The sequence below is a fragment of the Felis catus genome, chromosome E1 (genome assembly GCF_018350175.1).
Source record: "Felis catus isolate Fca126 chromosome E1, F.catus_Fca126_mat1.0, whole genome shotgun sequence".
NCBI lineage: Eukaryota > Metazoa > Chordata > Mammalia > Carnivora > Felidae > Felis > Felis catus.
Window position 1 is genome coordinate 53,801,163 of NC_058381.1, and position 16,181 is coordinate 53,817,343.

Below are 16,181 nucleotides of genomic sequence, written 5' to 3' on the forward strand. Positions count from 1 at the left end.
GTGGGTTTTACCCATGGGCAACTGTACCTTCCAGGGGACGTTTGGCCGTGTCTAGAGACAATTTTGGTTGTCACAGTAGATGTGGGTCACACGTGTCTGTCTCCCTTCCATTTTTACCTGTTAGCTTTCTAGGTCTGCTCTCTGAGGCACCAAAGAAGGTATCCTTCCTCTTTGACACGTGGCACCCTTTGAAATATTTGAGGACAACCACTGATCAATATCAGCTCAGTCTTGCCAACTTTGTTATCTCTCAAAGGAAAGAAGGGAACTAATACTCATTGACCGCCTGCTATTTCCAGGGAAATGTATCTTTGATACCTTATTCTATCATTGCCACAACCTGGGAGGCAGACGCTGTTTTCTATTACTATCTGTAGAGAAAGAAATTGAATCTAGAAGTAATAAGAATTTGCACAAGGGCGCACAGCCAATAAATGGCAGATCCTGAACTGAAAAGTAGGACCTAATCACCTTGATGAGGGCAGAAACATGACAGGAAAGAGAAAAATGAAGCTGAACCCAAAAAAACCTCAGTGAGGTCAATTTGATAAAACTTTCCAGTGTTTACCGAAGTAAACGCTCGTCCATGGCTGTTTACTCTTACAGATGCTGTGACATCTCCTTGGCAGATACACCCACTACCCATCGTAACCATATGACAGTCGTCACTGACATGCAAAGTGTTGAATGGGTTTCTAAAAATGATTTAATTATGCCTTGCCTTTAAAAAAAAAAAAATCTGCATCACCCATCTCCAAAATAACTCTCAGAGTGACAGAACCAGGAATTACAAAAGCAACAATAAAGAATAAACCCATGCAGAAAGTAATTTCTCTTCTGCCAACAATCATCCACACATGATCAATTGCTCTGGGCCCGATTCTCCTAGCAAAAGTCTTAGGGCCACCCCCCGGGAAAATTGTATCTGCCTCAGAAACTTCCAGAAAGAAAGAAAATGTCTCATCAGTTCAGTTCCACGAGATCATCCAAGGAAGCCTGTGGGCCCCTTCTCCGTGACACAGCCCAACACGTCCCAGACTGTTGTCTCATGGCTTTCGAATTCAACAGCCTTTGAGAGCTGCTGTTCGTGGTGAACTCCACACCAAGGAGGATCTGCACGCACCTGTCCAGCAACCTCTTTCCCTGCACGTTCCAGGGCCTTCCATACAGCCCCACCATCAGCAACTCTAAAATGGTACCATCCAGGAAGGCCATTCGTTTCATCCTTCAATCCCTCCCGGCACCCTATCCTTGTCGATGCCACGGGTCGGGGGCACTTCCTCAGCCTCGGTTCCCCGTCCCATCTTACACACCAAGCGCGTCTCCCTCTGCCCTAGCTCCTTTCCGTCCCTCAGCATCCCTGTGTGCCAACCTTTCCTCTGCCCCTCCAGATGAGAAATACAAAATGTTCCCGTGGACAAGTGACACGAGGTACAGGGCAAAAGAGATGTGCCCCTCAAGGCAGGGGTATGCCAGAATCTGGGGTGCTTTAAACAGAAAAGCAGCCCAGATGATTCGGGTGGACCCCTCCTTGAGAATCACTATTCTTCATCCTTCCAGATACCCAACTGGACCCAACTGGATCTCCTTCATTTCTTTTCCTCACCATCCCTGCCACCCACATAAACTAGAAAAAAGACCAGAGAACAGTCATGAGATAGTATTGGGTTGCCTGTCCCAAGCGACCACAAGGTCCAGAGAAAAGTTATTTAGAGGGCAGATGTGGTAGACAAAGATGTGATGACTTCCCCCCCACCCCACCAAAGACAGCCACATCCCAATCCCCAAAACCTGTGAATATGTCACCTTACATGGCAAAGGGGACTCTGTACTTGTGATCAAGTTAAGGATCTTGATATGGGGAGGTTATGCTGGATGATCTGGATGGAGCCAATGGGATCACAGGGTTTCCATGAGACAACAAGAGGAGTCACAGGGTTGCCTGAGTGGCTCAGTCGGCTAAGGGTCCGACTTCGGCTCAGGTCATGATGTCACAATTTGTGAGTTCGAGCCCCACATCGGGCTCTGTGCTGACAGCTCAGCGCCTGGAGCCTGTTTCAGGTTCTGTGTCTCCCTCTCTCTCTGCCCCTCCCCCACTCACGCTCTTTCTCTCTCTCTCTCTCTCTCTCTCTCTCTCTCTCTCTCTCTCTCTCTCTCAAAAATAAATCAACATTACGAAATAATTTTAAAAAATAAGCATCACAGGGAAGATGTAATGACAAGAGCAGAGGTCACTGTCGGTAAGGGACTGGAAGATGCTGTCGGGCTGGCTTGATGATGGAGAAAAGGTCGTGAAGCAAGAAATACAGGCGGCCTCCAGAAAGTGGAAAAGACAAGGCAACAGATTCTCCCCTAGAGCCTCCAGAAGGAATGCACCCCGGAGAACACCTTGACTGTATCCGTTTTGGACTCCTGACCTCTAGCACTTTCAGATAGCATGTTTGTGTTGCTTTAAGCCACTACATTTGTGTAGCTTCTTACAGCAGCAACAAGAAACTAATACAGCATATGAAGGCATGCATGACAATTTTTTTAGAGCAGTTACAGGTTCACAGAAAAATAGAGCAGAAATTACAGAGAAGACCCCCCCTCCGCCCCACCATCTTGCACAACCTCCCCACTATAAACCTCCCGCCCACAACCTCCCCACTATCAACCTCCCGCCCCTCAGTGGCATAGTTGTTACACCATATTGATACACCATTACCGTCCAAAGCCCATAGTTTACATTTGAGACCAGTCTTGGAGCTGTACATTCTATGGGTTTGTACAAACACATAAAGACAAGTTTCCACTCCTCCAGTATCAGAGAGAGTAGTTTCACGACCCTAAAACTCCCGTGTGCTCTATCCATCCTTCCCTCCTCCTAGCCCCTGGAGACCCCTGATCCTTTTACCATCTCCGCAGTTTTACCTCTTCCAGAATGTCATACAGACAGAATCAGTCGCTACAGTGTGTAGCCTTTTTGGATTAGCTGCTTTACTTAGTGATATGCTTTTAAGATTCCTCTGTGTCTTCTTTAAAAAAAAAAAAAGCTTATTTATTTTGAAAGAGAGAAAAGGCAAGCATATGCGCATTCAAGCAGGCGAGGGGAGAGACAGAGAATCCCAAGCAGGCTCCGCACTGCCCGCGGGGACCCCAATGCGGGACTGGAACTCACAAATGGTGAAATTGTGACCTGAGCTGAAATCAAGAGTCGGACCCTCAACTGACTGAGCCACCCAGGCACCCGCCCCCACTGCGTCTTTTCATGGCTTGCTAGCTCATTTCTTTTGGGCTCTGAACAATATTCCACTGCCTGGACGGGCACCGTTTATTTATGCATTCACCTGCAGAGGGGTATCTTCGTGGCTTCCAAGTCTTGGCGATGATGAATAGAGCTGCTCTAAGCACCACGTGCAGGTTTGTGCGTAGATGTAACTTTTCAGCTCGTTCAGGTAAATACCGAGGAGTGCCACTGCTGGACTGTATGGTAAGTCCTATTTAGTAATTCCCCCAACGTAGCTGGCTGGCCTGAAACTCTCGATACTAGAAAAGCTCCTTTAAATGTTAAGCATTTTTTTTGATATGGACGTAGTGACACTGACTAGCTGTAGAGAGGCAGGAAGTCGTGTGCCGATGGACTCTCAGCCCTAAGGAGCAGAGCCTGGAGGGGACAGGTTACCAAGGAGAGGGCTCAAGATTTCAGGTAATGGGCTCCACAGGAAAGTCCTTGCCAGCCGGTCCCTTTATGACCCCAGATGACAGATCCCGAAAGCCTTCCCACTGACGCAAACCTGCTTATAAAGGCAAAAACTGGTCTAGCAGCACCAGCCCTGAAGACACGGGATAGAAGCCTGAGGAGCAGACAGTGGGTACCTTCCTCTTCCCACCTTTGTCTACGAAAGGCATGCATAATCAGGTTCTGGGGTACACGGCAGGGACCTCGCTGTTCCCCAAAGTCCTTGTTTGCCTCTTTACTGCCAAAAAGAAAACATAAAACCCAATCGATCAAACGCGCTATGGGAAAGCTTTTGTGAAGTCCATCCTCCAAGCCAGAGGTTGCTAAACCGGCCGAAGTGGCCCAGTTTTGCGCTAAATGATCAAAGAAGCTCAAGGAAGTGAGCATTTCAATAACAACAACTCCTGCAAAAAAAGAGCTAAGGAGGAAATACATTCTTGTTAATGTATTTTAACATTTATCTATTTTTTGAGAGACAGAGAGAGAGAGAGAGAGAGTGTGGGCGGCAGAGGGGCTGAGAGAGAGGGAGTCACAGAGTCCGAAGCAGGCTCCAGGCTCTGAGCTATCGGCACAGAGCCTGACGCGGGGCTCAAACTCACGGACTGTGAGATCATGACCTGAGCTGAAGTCAGACGCTTAACCAACTGAGCCACCCAGGAGCCCCTACATTCTTTTGAATGTATTTTATTTTATTTTTTATTTTTATTTATTTATCTTTTTTAAATACCTAGCTGGTTTGGTAGGTCTACTGCAGGGTCCAGAAACCTGAACGTGGCAGCTGATGTTTGAGAAGCTGTGTGTACTCTGCCCTTCTTCCCACGACTAAGGGTGGCCCTGCCCTGGCTCTCTTCTTGACTTGCCTCCCGTGGTGTCTCAGCCCCATCTTGACCTCAACATGATCCCTACAGAGGGGCGAATGAATGAATGGATGACAAGACTTGATTTAAAAAAGTGGCGTCCGACTTCAGCCAGGTCACGATCTCGCGGTCCGTGAGTTCGAGCCCCGCATCAGGCTCTGGGCTGATGGCTCGGAGCTGGGAGCCTGTTTCCGATTCTGTCTCCCCCTCTCTCTGCCCCTCCCCCGTTCATGCTCTGTCTCTCTCTGTCCCAAAAATAAATAAACGTTAAAAAAAAAAAATTAAAAAAGTGGATGTTCAGGGCGCCTGGGTGGCTCAGTCGGTTAAGTGTCCGACTTCAGCTCAGGTCACGATCTCGCGGTCTGTGAGTTCGAGCCCCGCATCGAGCTCTGGGCCAATGGCTCGGAGGCTGGAGCCTGCTTCCGATTCTGTGTCTCCCTCTCTCTCTGCCCCTCCCCCATTCATGTTCTGTCTCTCTCTGTCCCAAAAATAAATAAACGTTAAAAAAAAAAAAAGTGGATGTTCACCTTGTTCATCACTGACAAAAGATGGAAACAGCCCCAAATGTCCTTTAAGAGATGACGGAGTGCTTTTCAGCCCTGAAAACGAATGGAGCGCTGGGTTCATACTATGGTATCGGTGAACTTTGAAAATATTAATTATGCAAAGTACAAGAGGCCAGACAGAAAAAGTCACATGGTGTATATGATTCCATTTACACAAAGTATCCAGAACAGGTAAATCCTCAACACAAAACAGATCAGTGATGGACAGGGGGTGGTGGGGACAGGAAATGGGTGGAGGGGTGGCATGTACCCTGTTTCATGGGTACAGGGCCGTCCTTGGGGGTGATGAAAATATTTGGAACTAGACAGAGGTGGTGGTTGCACAACATTGTGAACATACTAAATGCCACTGACTTGGGCACTATAAAATGATTAACGGTATGTAAATTTGGTCTCAATTAAAAAAAACAAAAACAAAAACAAAAACAGTTGGGCTTGCCCTAACCATTAGATCATTCGTGCAATGATCTTGCCCTACAGCCCCTGGTTATGAGCTGAAACCCCCAGCCAACTTGCCTTGGTCCAAGCACTTTCGTCGGCGAAAATGCCAAAACACCAAGACCTACCTCGCATGGCCCTTTCTTCAAGCATCCAAAACCCTTTACCCGGGTCCACATATACAACGGACAGGAAAACACAGGATTTAGAATCAGGTTCAAATTTGAATGTCGGCTCCGCCATTTGGTAGTGAGGTAGCCTAAGCAAGTAACCTAAGCTCTCTGCAGCACGGTTCTGAGCAAACGAAACACAGGGGCAATGCTACTACGTAACAAGGTGGTCTCAAAGAATTCCACCAGCCGATATGCATACACCACACCAACCTAGTTCCTGGCAGGAAGTTAAGTGTCAAAGTGGTGTTGCCGGATTCTTCTCTGAGTCTGCCGGCACTCAGCAGGCTCCCCCATGTGGCCCCATCTCGCTGCCTACCCCTCCTCCAGGGTGGCCCCTTTCCAACACACTGGATTCATTATTTGTGTCCATATTCCCCTGGGACTAGGATTAGGGCCACGCTGTGAGCATCTCTGTATCCTAGCACCACAGACCCGGGCAGTCCTGGGCAGAGCAGCTCTTCAATACAGGATGGCCCAAATGAATCCTCTGTTATCCCTGCTAGTGAAGGGGAGCGATGAGGGGGGCAGAGAAATCAAACGAAGGCGTAATCGGGAAGTGATTCAACATTCATTTTTTAGTCTACTACCTAAATTACCTTCCAAATTAAGTACCATATAGGCTCATACTCAAATGTCTTCAGTCCTTTGACAAACACTGGATGAGTCACTGTTTAAAGCAATGGAGTTTTTCTTAGGTGTGGAAAGAAGATTGTATAGAATTTTCAGAGCATCACAGATAATCCATTGAATACAGTCTCCCGATAGAATTGCACTCTTAGAGTTGAAAGGGGTTTCGGGAGGCTGCCCAGTCCAAGTGCTTCATTTGACAGGTGGGGAAACAGAGACCTGAAGGGATCCAGTGGCTTCCCCAAAGCCCCAGCGCGAGCTGATGTAATCCAAAACTGACTGCACCCTCCCACATCAAGTCAGCCCCACCCCTCCCCCACCTCCACTGACCCCTGGGGGTCTTTTAAGAAATTCTAAGGGCTATCGAGTAAAGACAAAGTTAAAGCTAGTGCCTCCCTCATTCCCAGGCAAGGCATCCCACGATGACAGCCTGGGATGAATCGGTTTTAGCAATAATCAAATGTAATCGATCCCATGGCCATTCCCCACCATTGGGATATAAGCTGCTCCAAGAAAACGCAGCACTGGGAAATCTTTGGCAACTCATCAACAGGAGAAATGATCTTGTGGAACATTTTTCTCTGCAAGATTCATCAGACCTTACAAACCGAAATAAACCTTAAAAACTGAAACCCTTAGCCCGTGACTGCCTTAGAGGGAGGCAAACAAGAAGATAATTTCCCCCCTAGCAGCATAGCTAAAGCTGGCAGGTTCAAAACAAAGCCCACGTACATTATGCTTTCCGTGTAGGGCTCTGAATGAGAGGCACACCTTCCTCCCTTACAGACTACGCTTTAAAACAAGGACACTCTAAATGCAACATACATCCCAGACTGGATCCTGGGAACAGAGGAAGGTCATCAGCAGGAAAAACAGTGAAATCCAACTGAACGTCTGGGGTGTAGGGAAGAGTAACGTACCAGTGTTAATTTCTTGGCCTAGACAAACGGGCTGTGGTTATGTAAGATGTTTAGGGGAAACTGGATAAGGGTCTGCGGAAATTCCCTGTGCTATTTTTGAATGTTCTCTCAAAATCTAAAATACTTCCAAAGAGTTTATTAAAAATTAATAGTAACAGTTACCAAGGCCTGAGAGAAGACTGAGGGGGATCACTGCAGCCAAGGATCGTAAACTGTGCGAGCAAAGACTCGAAGCCAAGAGGGCCCACGGTTTGCTTTGTGGGGTCAGCAAAGTGACTGGCCTGGGGAGGCACTACTCATGGTAGCCGGAGGGGACTGTGTGCCTCACAAGCTTCACCTCTGGGAAACCTACGGCCTCCCTCCTTGGGGCTCAGAGAGGGTAAGTCACCCAAGGACACCCAGCAGGAAGTCACAGAGCTGGGATCTAAAACCCAGGCCACGCTCTTAACGCCAAAGCTCCATTCCATCCCCTAGATGTTTGAAATTCCTCAGAAACAGTAACATTCACAATGTCACCTATTCAGTACGTCTAAGCAGAGAACGATTTCCCCCTGAACATAACTGTCAGTGTTGACTGTGTTTAAAACAGCAATGTTTACCGTGCTGCTGTGTGTCAATCCTAGCCCATTTGGGAATACCGTGAAATTGAAATTGTGGAACTTTCGGTTACAGGTGGCTGATCGAACACAGACTACTGGCTCCTGCATTGCCGCTGGACTTAAAGTATAGGGACGGGAAGGATCTTGATCACAAAAAAGGAAAGGAGAGAGAAAGGAGGGGCACGTAAGGACTGACAGAGACCCTGAGAAGGCTGACCTAAGGTGGTTCCCCCACAGGACCCAGAGCAGCCCAGGGATGGAAGGGCCCAGACCCATCCAAAATGGGGGTGCAGATGGGGTGGCAAAGAAGACTGGTGGAAAGGCTGGAAAGCCATCAGATCCCAGATTCTTCCTGAACTTCATATGGCCAAGCAACTGGCCTGCCAGACACTCGGGGACACCCCCACCCCCACTCCACACCCAGCTAGGGGCTGGACCGCACCGAAAACAGGAGAAAGTGAAAGCCTGTGGAACAGGAGTGCCCAGTGTGCTCCCACGTTCCAGCCCCCCTCCTGCCCCAGCCCCGGCCCCGGCCACCTCCCGCCCCCTGGGCGGCTTCTCCAGAGCACTGTGCCTCCCCAGATTTCCTGCACAGGTCACGGGGGAGGCCGGCTGAAGACTTTACGTCCTGGCACCCTGTGTCAGGAGCTACAGTTCAGGCCCAGGGCCAAGAGCCCGAAGGAGAACAGGGGCTAGAAGGTTCCCAGGCAAGAGCAAAATCATAGACCTCCTGGCTAATGTCTGGAGGACAGACTTATGATTCTAGGCAGGAGCCTGGTGTCCAGTAAAGGGGAAAAAAAGACCTTTACTAATGCTGGAAAACACAGCTGCACAAGAAAGGAAATTCATGAAGAATATTTACAGACTGTTTTTTTACTTTTTTTTTTTTTTAACGTTTATTCATTTTTGAGAGACAGAGCGTGAGTTGGGGAGGGGCAGAGAGAGAGGGAGACACAGAATCCGAAGCAGGTTCCAGGCTCCGAGCTGTCAGCACAGAGCCTGACGTGGGGCTCAAACCCAGGAACCGTGAGATCATGACCTGAGCCCAAGTCGGACGCTCAACCGACTGAGTCATTCAGGCGCCCCAAGAATATTTACAGTCTTAATGTAAACTGACTAATATTGTTTATTAAGCGATTTGCTTATTTGTTATGATAAAATATATGTAACATAAAAGTTACCACGTTAAAGGTCTATACAATTCAGCCGTATTAATTACATTCACAGTGTTGTACAACCATCACCGCTATTTCTAAAACTTTCCACCCCAAACAGAAACTCTGTAAACACTGAGCAGTAACTCCTCATTCTCCTGTCCTCTTCCCCCCACCCTGCCCCCTGATAACCTCTAATCCACTCTCCGTCTCTACGAATTTGCCTATCGTACGTGTTCCATGTTAGTGGAAACGTGCGATCTTGCCCTTTGCATCTGGATTATTTCACTTAGCATAATGCTTTTGAGGTTCCTCCATATTGCAGTGTGGGTCACAATTATATTCTTTTTATGGCTCAATAATATTCCATGATTAAGCTGTGATTATTGAACTAACCCCCAAAAAAATACAACATATCTACAGCATTGAATGCAGATGGAGATAAGAGAACCGGGTTCTCATCTTCCACACCTGGAAGTCACTGGCTACATTTGAGGCTGAAAAAGCCAAGCAGTGGCCGAGTAGGTGTGCAGCTGAGAAATTTGGAAGCAAATAAACACTGACACTCATCCCTGAGACGTAGGAAAGAGGGAGGGGAGGGTCTGCAGATCGCTGCTTTTTGTTAATCAACCCTGTAGAAGAACTTGCCTTTTTTTTTTTAATTTTTTTAAATGTTTGTATTATTTTTGAGACAGAGAGAGACAGAGCGCAAGCGAGGGAGGGGCAGAGAGAGAGGGAGACACAGAATTCGAGGCAGGCTCCAGGCTCTGAGCTGTCAGCCCAGAGCCCGATGCGGGGCTCGAACCCACGGACTGTGAGATCATCACCTGAGCCGAAGTCAGAAGCCCAACCGACTGAGCCACCCAGGCGCCCCAATAGTTTAACTTTTCAAACTACACATGCACATATCTTTGGGGGACAATCTTAAAATAAATTGACAATGTAATTTTAAAATACTTAAATATGTAAGTAAATGTGATGAATAAATATATAATACAATTTTTGAAAGTTTTTTTTTTTTAATTTTTTTTCAACGTTTATTTATTTTTGGGACAGAGAGAGACAGAGCATGAACGGGGGAGGGGCAGAGAGAGAGGGAGACACAGAATCGGAAACAGGCTCCAGGCTCTGAGCCATCAGCCCAGAGCCCGACGCGGGGCTCGAACTCCCGGACCGCGAGATCGTGACCTGGCTGAAGTCGGATGCTGAACCGACTGCACCACCCAGGCGCCCCTGAAAGTTTTAATAATAGAAGAGCCTGCTGTCACAGTGAAAAAAAAAAAAAAAGCCAATGGGAGAAAAGGATCCTATGGACAAAAACTCAATTTCCAGAAATGTTTCTGCATGATAATGAGACACCCCCTGCCCCAGACGGCATGATTTTGTCAAAGGCTCCTAATCACAGCCTGGACACCAGGGAGCCAAACGGAGCTGCAGGAGACATTTAAAAATCAGCAGATGTGTTTGCAAGCTCTTTCTCACGTTGCTGGAGACTAACATCACCCACTTCCCCTCTGCAGTTTCCAAAAGCTAGCAAAACCCATATGATGCTTTTTTTTTTTTTTCTCAAAATATGGTGTAAAATGCCACAGGGATCCATACTTTGCAATGCTATTAATTTCCCTCTGGTGTCAGAGGTACCAGCATAGAATAATCAAAAACAATCAGCTAAACACCTAGCCCACAGCAGGCAAACCTTTTCATTTCTGCTTAAGTGCCCATTTTGAGACGATTTCTGCTCTGGAAATCACATAAATGAATTTGTGAAGAGTTCCTTAAGGATCAGAATAGTCTGGCATGATGAGTGCAGTTAAGCATTTATTTTATGATAGCAAAGACAGTTTGAAGACTGGAAGAAAATCCAAGTCACAGAACAAAATCTCCCTCTTAATGAAAAAGGGAAGAGGTGCCTGGGTAGCTCCGTTGGTTGAGTGTCTGACTCTTGATTTCGGCTCAGGTCACGATCCCAGGGTTGTGGGATCAGAACCCTCCAGAATGAGCTTGGCCGGGCCCACTGACTACTGAGTCACCCCCCCCCCCAGGACCCCACGATGGTTGGCCACATGAATTCTGCATTGAGTCAGCTCTCAAATTTGGCAAGTCGGTTAGTACTCATGACTCAAGCATGAATCAAATTGATACAGGGGCCATATCTGTACTTAATTTTCTTTTATCAGAAAGCCCTCATAATATACCAGTTTCATATGATTTTACAGACTTCAATCTAACAACTCAGAATTATAATAATTTACACTTCGCTTCAATTACAGTTATTAGTTGATGCAGACTGGCTTGAATGGCCTGACTCTTGTTAGCCACACCCACTCGGTGAAAATGATGGGCAAGGTCTTGGCCTGCAAGTTTGCACGCATGCTCCAAAGTAGGAGACAACATACGAGCTTAAAAAAAAAAAAAAATTCTACCCTACGACCCGGTAATTCCTCTCCTGGATAGCTGTCCCAAGAAAAATGAAAACATACATCCACACAGACTTACACAAGAATGTTCACAGCAGCTTTATTCGTAGACCAAACCTGGAAAGAACCCAATGTCCATCAGTGGGAGAATAGATATACATTCTTAACGCTACACTTATAAAATGAAACATTCCTTAGCAATAAAAAGGGGGGAAACCGCTGATATCACAACATGTATGAATCTCAAGATCATTACGCTGAATGAAGGACACCTGACAACACTGTATATATAGCCTTTTTCATTTTATTTGTTTGTTTGTTTTGAGAGAGAGAGAGAGAGAGAGAGAGAGACAGAGAGAGAGAGAGAGACAGAGAGAGAGCACACACGAGCTAGGAAGGGGCAGAGACAGAGGGAGAGAGGATCCCAAGCAGGCTCCATGCTCAACGCAGAGCCTGATGCAGGGCTCGATCCCACAAGCCTGGGATCATGACTTGAGCAGAAATCAAGAGTCTGATGCTCCACCGACTGGGCCACCCGGGCGCCCCTGTTTTATTTTTATTTTTTTATTTTTTTTTCCTTGTGCATTTTTTAAATGCAACCACTTAAGTTCAAGAATATGCAAAACCATATGGTGATGAAAATTATAAAGTAATTGCCTGGGAAGAGAGGAAGAATTAGCGTAGGTAATAGAAGCTCTCCCTGGAGTGACAGAAATGGTCTCAACCTCCCTTTGGGTGGTGGTTATACAGGTGTATATAACCGTCAAAACTCATTGGGCTGACGCCGTAAGATCTGGACGTATGTTCCTTTTTTAAAGACTCTTAGGGAGGCTCCCCCATATTTTGATGAGCCACATTTGTGCCATGAACAGTATATGGGGTCTCCAGGGTCTAGGGTCCACCCTAACATGGTCCCTCTGGGGATAGGCCAACACAATCACCAAGTACCCGACAAGGCCTATGCCCGGAGCTAGGAGTCGGGCCATTATCAAACACGAAGTGCCATCAGTATTAGGCAAATACGTCAATCATGCCCGAAAGGACCTCTCAGTATCCATTCTCAGTGACCACAGGTCTCCGTGGTGAGGGCAAAGCAAAAATAATCACCCAAGGCACATCTGGGCTTCCAATTTACTGGCCAACGACCCAATTCTAACTTGCCCTGCCCAAACAGAGGGAAAAGAGCCGAAAAAGTCAGCCCTCCAGCCCAGTTCTGCTCCAAACCTACGTTCCTGTTCCTATTCCAAGTACAACTCAGCTCCACAAACATTTACCAAGCAACTGCATCGTGTCAGATGGCCCCCGGGACTGGGGCACCTACTGGCAATGACCTCAGCTGCACCCAAGACCACGAGGTTCCAAAGTCAAATAATATTTAGACTTTTGGTTTGAGCTTGCCATTCCTCTTCCACCGACCCGTTATTCTGAATAATGGACAGGTGCAAGCATGCTAATTATCTCAGCCCTTTCAAAGCAGATTCAGTCTAGCCAGATGAGGGAGGACTCCCAGAATCCTTCGGCCTGCCAAAATCATTAATGCCATGTACACTAAAAAAGGGGGAGGGCATCCTTACTGGACCTCTTCACCAGCTGGTCGTCAAGAGAGCGAGAACATGACGTTGCCCAAAGCAACCTCTCCATGGCACCCAGCCACCAATTTATCAGCACCCTCTTCCCTTCGGCCTGTTGATGGACAACTGCACCAGTTGGTCAAGCCACCCCTACCCCGACACCACCACTCACTCACACTGATCCAATCTGTCCCAGGTCTGGCTGCGGAGGAAGCAGTCCCTGCCAACGTTCGGAGGAGTGAAGAGTACGCTGTGTGGTCCCACCGAGAAAAACTCAAAGATCTGGTTGAAGATTTTCTTCGACTTCACTATTCTCCCTCACCGGTGGCAAGAAACCACTATGCCACTGGCTCTGTGCCCCTGTCCTGGCTCAAAGAAAATTAGCAGCGAGGCTTAGGGACACAATCTTCATGGTCAAGAAGGAAAAGATGCCAGGCTTTATTGCAAACAAGATCACATTTCATTTTTACCACTCAGGCCGACATGGGTTCTCCGCGTTTCCTGCCCTAACTCACTTGGGGGGTGCAAAGGACCCCCCCATCAGTATGGTGGCAGCAACCCCGGGGAAATGGAGAGCAGGTCAGGAATGGTGGGACACAATCTTTTTTTTTTTTCCCTTCCCTCCCCTGATGGGACACAATCTTAAGGAAGGGACTGAAGAATGAAAGAGCCCCCCTGTTAGGTTGCCTGATTTAGCAAACCAAAATATGGGGTACCCAGGCAAATCTGAGTTTCAGGTAAACAGTGAATTTTTTTTTTCATTTGGGACACACTCATATGAAAGAATTCTTATTTATCTGGTATTCAAATTCACGTAGGGACGTGTATGTGGTCTGGCAACCCTGGCTAGCCCCACCCGCCCACTCTTTTCCCCTCTTTCTCCCTCTTGGTGAAAGGCAGTGCGGCATAATGGACAGAAGGCATGACTGTGGAGTCGGACTTCCTGATTCAAACCTAAGCTCCCAGCCTGGGAGACCTGGGGAAGAGATTCATCTCTCCAGGGCTCCTATGTCTTCACACAGAAAACAGAAATAATAGTGGAATAGTGACCCTCATACGTAAAATGGAATCGATCATAACAACATTTATAGATAGACTGACTCCGCCCCAGGAACCTTCGTAATCCTCCTCAGGTGAAAAGTTAGGGACCATAATGGCACCCGGGGGGCTCAGTCTGTTAAGCATCTGACTTCGGCTCAGGTCAAGATCTCAGTCTGTGGGTTCGAGCCCCACGTCGGGCTCTGTGCTGACAGCTCAGAGCCTGGAGCCCGCTTCGGATTCTGTCTCCCCTCTCTCTGCCCCTCCCCTACTCGTGCTCTGTCTTTCTCTGTCTCAAAAATAAATAAAAACATTTTTAAAAAATTTTTTTTAAAAAGTTAATAGTCTTAACAGCTCGGAGCCTGGAACCTGCTTTGGATTCTGTGTCTCCCTCTCTCTCTGCCCCTCCCTGCTCATGTTCTCTCTCTCTCAAAAAAAATAAACATATAAAACAATTTTTTTAAAGTTAGATACTATTGGGGGGCACCTGGGTGGCTCAGTCAGTTAAGCAACTGACTCTTGATTTCAGCTCAGGACATGATCTCACAGTTTGTGGGATCGAGCCCCGCAACGGGCTCTGTGCTGACAGGATGGAGCCTCCCTGGGATTCTGTCTCCCCTCTCCCTCTGCCCGTCCCCTCCCTCTCAAAAATAAACAAATGAATATAAAAATTTAGGGGGCACCTGGGTGGCTCAGTCTGTTAAGTGTCCGACTTTGGCTCAGGTCATGATCTTGTGGTTTGTGAGTTTGAGCCCCGCATCAGGCTCTGTGCTGACAGCTCAGAAGCTGGAGCCTACTTCAGATTCTGTGTCTCCCTCTCTCTGTCCATCCCCCACTTGCACTTTGTCTGTCTGTCTGTCTCTCTCTCTCTCTCTCAGAAATAAACATTAAAAAAACATTTAAAAATTTAGGTGCTATTATTATCCCTATTCCACATTTGTGGAAACTGAGGCACGGAGCACTTAAGTAATTGATAAGGGCATGCAGTTAGTAACTGGCAGAGCCAAGATTCAAATCCAGTCACTGTGGCTCTTGAGTCCCTGCTCTAGAGCATAACACCGTCCTTGAGGTGAGCCTTATCTCCCGTAACTGCTACAAGGATTAATGCAATAATGCATGTTAAGTGCTTAGCACAAAAACTGGCCTAAAAATTCTATAAATACTAAGCGTTATAATGCTCATTATATGTCTCCATTTTTGCTATTATGAGAGCAAAGGATTTGAGAGAAGAGTTTAAATCAAAGCCTTATGATCTAAACTCTGGAGTTCCTAGGGACAGAAGCCCAATTTACCCATCCTGAAAACTGCATATACACGTGTCTGCAGGTGCATAATACAACACGTGTAAGCATGAAGCATGTGCTGTGTACCCAGGTGGCGCCATATGTAAAACACACGACAAAGGGGAGGCGTCCCCAGCAGCCAGAGTCGCCTCAACCTTGCCACCAGATCACCAAGTTGTTTTTGTTTTATTTTTTTTAAACGTTTATTTATTCTTGACAGAGAGAGAGAGAAAGAGCATGAACGGGGGAGGAGCAGAGAGAGAGGGAGACAGAATCCAAAGCAGGCTCCAGGCTCCAAGCTGTCGCCCAGAGCCCGACGCGGGGCTCGAACTCACAGCCCGCGAGATCACGACCTGAGCCGAAGTCGGTCGCTCAACTGATTGAGCCACCCAGGTGCCCCACAAAGTTTTAATCCACTTCAATAACACATGGAGATGCGTCCGTTTGCGCTCACGGGCCTGTGTGCACAAAGAACTGTGCCTCGAATTTGTGGGAGACAGTGAGCAGGGAGCTGGGAGAGAAGGATCTGGCAGAAGACGACACACCATGAGGCCAAAGGCATTGCACCCAAGGAGGTCCACACGGAGGGATCCCGGGAAGACCGGCTACAAAGAGCACTGCACCATAGGGTGCACGCAACCCGAAAAGCCGGGTTGGGGCTGGGAAATCAGAGCAGAAACTCAGCATTCCAGGAGTGGTAGGGCAGGTTCAGGCAACAGCAAAGGTCAAGGCAGAGCACACATATAGGGAGAAGCACGGGAAGGAGATGGGAACAGGCCAGGAGAGCCGGGAATACCGTGCCAAGACGTTTAAACTT

The 16,181-nt window shown here is 47.5% G+C and overlaps 1 protein-coding gene across 15 annotated transcripts in view; it reads right to left on the bottom strand.

Annotated features, from left to right (window-relative positions):
- The window catches only part of SLC39A11 (solute carrier family 39 member 11), a 428,457-nt gene that overhangs the window by 301,197 nt on the left and 111,079 nt on the right, over positions 1 to 16,181 (bottom strand). The window lies entirely within an intron of this gene.